This window comes from Theobroma cacao, chromosome 1 (assembly GCF_053813885.1).
Source record: "Theobroma cacao isolate CCN51 chromosome 1, ASM5381388v1, whole genome shotgun sequence".
NCBI classification, from domain to species: Eukaryota; Viridiplantae; Streptophyta; class Magnoliopsida; order Malvales; family Malvaceae; genus Theobroma; species Theobroma cacao.
Genome location: NC_142639.1, coordinates 28,471,021 through 28,474,848, shown reverse-complemented (window position 1 = coordinate 28,474,848; position 3,828 = coordinate 28,471,021). Strand labels below are relative to the sequence as shown.

General features: G+C 32.1%; 1 long non-coding RNA gene across 1 annotated transcript; it reads right to left on the bottom strand.

Annotated features, from left to right (window-relative positions):
* Nucleotides 1–850: 850 nt before the first annotated feature.
* On the bottom strand, nucleotides 851–2,679 carry LOC148764698 (uncharacterized). Its single transcript, XR_016024654.1, has 3 exons — nucleotides 2,559–2,679; nucleotides 1,826–1,909; nucleotides 851–967 (listed from the first exon to the last, which is right to left on the bottom strand). It is a non-coding gene; the product is annotated as an uncharacterized LOC148764698 (long non-coding RNA).
* Between the last annotated feature and the right edge of the window lie 1,149 nt (nucleotides 2,680–3,828).

Here is a 3,828-nt window from a genome sequence, read left to right as displayed (position 1 = left end):
TGATTATGACAAAATGATCAAATTTGCTTGAACATTATTTGAGTGATCCTTGACAAGTTCTTGAAATGATTTAACTCCCATAAATTTGAACTTACGTAGTTATGAGCTTGCCTCTTGAAGTTATTGAACTATATCTATAAGCTTGTATAACTAAGGTGTTTGAGTGCTTATGATTCCCATTCATTAGAGTCTAATTTAAAGATTAAAGGAAAATCTAAATGTACTCATTAATGGGGGAGTTTTGAATATCTTTTTGAATGATGACAAAAAAAGAGAAAAGGAAGATTAAGTTAAATAAAGTTTGATAGGTCTTTATGTTTAATTTATGTGTGTGATGCTTAGTTATGGTTTTTGTCACGACCCGAAACTCCCATCGAGCCCGTGACAACCGCCGCGACGTCTCAATTTACATTCATTACCCGGAATGTCAACCGAGACCCCGCAAGGCTTTAATATCAGCTTCTCATTTCCCCTGTGGGTAACTATTTCCAAATACCACATTTTAAAAGATTTTAAACTGTTTCCAACTTAAACAAATGAAATAATAATTTTCGTCTCACAAGGGTATTTTTGTCATTTATCCCAAAAATCTAAAAAATCATCTAAAAATATAGTATATAAGTGGAAAACACATATTTCTTAATCAAAAATAATTTTGGATGTCTAAAACATTCGTTTAAAATGGAATTATGACTGTTATAATAAAATAAAAATATTCAATAAAATATTCAATTTTCACATAAAACGATATTTTAAGAACACTGCATAAATAATTTTTATAGCGTAAAAGCAAAATAAATTCTTACATACCGTAATACAGATAACCAAAGTATAGAATTTAATTTACAGTGACACGTGGGGCCCCGAATGACCAAAAGTATAAAAAGAAATGAACCTACAGTCTTTGGATGTGGCAAGTTCAACTGTAATCCTCGCCGATATCAGTTATCTACAATCTATTCTGAACCTGAAATGGGTGGAAATGAGGGTGGTGAGATTATAAAATCCCAGTGAGTAAACAAACATCACTCAAAATATCTAAAGTCGAGTAAAAGGAGACTATTAAAACATTTCATCAAACTGTAATTTATCATCTTTCAACTTATTTCAACCAAATGAAATCAATTTATTTAAAGCAAGTAATCAGTATGGCTTATGAATTTCTTAAAAAGCTTGGCTCATGCCAAAAATTATTATCATACTCAGTTATTTGGGATACCTTGGCCGAGGGCTATCCCAACTGAGTCCGCCAAGGCTATTAGAAAGTCATGTTTTTATTTTGAAAGCATAGCCATTCCTTGACGTTGGCCGAGTTCCCCTTCACGAGGTGGTTTGGCGTGAAGTGAACTCTAAAAGTTATACCTCAGGAGTTACCCTACTCGCCTCTCCAACCGAGGTAAAAATATAACAGGATTCCGTGCCCCTCTAATAGGCTAGTCCACAGAATCCAGCCCACTGCAGCAGGTCAAACCCACCATACAATAAAATTTTGACAGCATGACAGGGCTAATATATTACTACCCAGCCTGCAAGGGTAAAATAAAGCAATTCATATAATTCATAAAAACACAGCCCAGCCAGTCATGCCAATACAATAACATAAGCCATTAATTCAATTTTAAATTTACAACATATCAGTGGTCTCCAATTACTCTATTTTTCAAAATCGTTATTTCGTTTCAAGACAATTTATAAAATATTTTCATTTAAACTCATTTTGTTTACAAAACATAAAAATTTACCATTTGAACTCATTTTCATAAAATTCACCAAAACCGAATAAAAACATACTTTAGATAATTAAAATGATGGTAAGGTTACTCACCGTGTCTAGAGTGAGGATTTTCGAAATACTCAGACTATTGGTCCTCGGGTGCAATTCCCTTGCCTTTATTAGAGGACTCACCACCTTGACACAGTACAAAATCGAGAAATTCACCACATTGGTACTAAATTGAAATTAAACTAATTTAGACTACTAATGCTTGATATGGAATGCAAAAATGTCTAAATTTTTGCCTAAATGCGGTGTTAGCCTATTTCGGTCTTTTACCCGATAAATTGATATACGCGTCCGTTTAAACTCCAAATTAATTTTTTTCAGTTTCTATACCTCAATTGCACCCAAATTGACTTAATGTCCCTCAGTGTGGTGCAAATTATCAGTCCCGATAATAAATTACGAAAATACCCCTAGTGGGTAAAAATTTATATTTTTGCTCCGAAAATTTCCATTATTTTTCTAGGCTCATAATTCATCATTATTCATCATAATTCCTCAAATAACCATCAAGATCAGCAGCCAATATTCCCCTAGAAAATTCAGCATAATGGGTTTCAATGGGAAAAAATTATATTTCTAGCTTATTTTTGCTATATTTCAATATAACGTAACTAAAATCACTTAATTCAATTAAAATCAACCAAAAATCAAGCTCAAAACTCATCCATGGAGGTTTGGCCAGCATGGGTGTCCATACCCACTTTCTAATTTTGCATGGAAATGAGAAAAAAATGCATGGGTAGTGAAAATCACAAGGAAAATCAATGAAATTTACCTTTTTAATGCTTGATTTCTTGATTTCTCTTGATTTTCTCCAAATTTTTCAGGTAGGATTCTTGTTTTTTTTTTTTCCCCTTTTCTCCCCTGGTTTGGACAGCTGAAGAAGATGAGAATTCCGGAATTTTCACCTTTTTAAAGGCTAAAATAATATAATATTATTTTATTCATTTTTTTAATGTTTTATTAATTCCTTAAATTCTAGCCATCCATTTATTTCCAAATTTTCACCATACACTTGTCCCACATATCCATAGCTTAGGTAAAATTCTCAGGCTTATCCAAAGTCTTGGTGGAGTAATTTTTGAAATTTACACTTTTACCCCCGTAAAAGTCAAAAATTACATTTTTGCCCCAAAAATTGAAAAATTGCCCATAGACATATTTTTCATCCCTTATACTCATACCATTCTCCAATTTGTCAAATTTGATCTAAATTCTCTCAAAATCTCAAATTTTGTCCGCGAGTGGCAAAATTACGATTTTGCCCCTACACTCTAGAAATCACTGGAATTAAACTTTTTCACTGCCAAACCCTCAAATTATACTCCAATACTCAAATCATACTCCAATAAGTCAAATGGGGCTAAAAAAAATTCTTTTCTAAAAATTTCCATTGTGTCCTTGGGTGGCAAATGACCATTTTGCCCCTGGACAGTAAAAATTCTAGTTTGACTTCAAATTGATCCTCGAACTCCAAATCACCATATTAAACCATTCTGGGACTTTAATATTCTTAATTTCATTTTAAATTCTCTATTTGATCTAGTTCGAGACTTAAATTAACTTAATTGTACCATTTGGTACATTGTCGTCTTTTAACGATTTTTCTTTCAGGGCTTTCCAAGTATGCAAGCATATTGTCAATCATATGAATGACATGGAAAGTATTTTATAAGGTCAGGCTTGACAGTTTTGTTGAATATGATGTGCTAGTTATTATGGATATTCAATATATTTTGCTTAGCTACTATGGATATTGTATAACTTGTTTAGCAACTGTAAATATTATAAATATTTTATTGCAAGTCTTTAAAGAAAACTAAATGCATTTAACTAAAGGGGAGTAATCCTCATTATGCATAAAGATTTGAAACTTTTATATTGAATATAAACATTGCACTCTTAATCTAGGGGTGTTTTGTTATCATTAAAAATAAAAGAGAGAGAGAGAGAGAATGTTGACTCCATGTGTTTTTTATGATAACAAAACATTTCCATTCGTTGGTGTCCAATTATATTATTTAAGTGTGCAGGAAAAAGCTTAA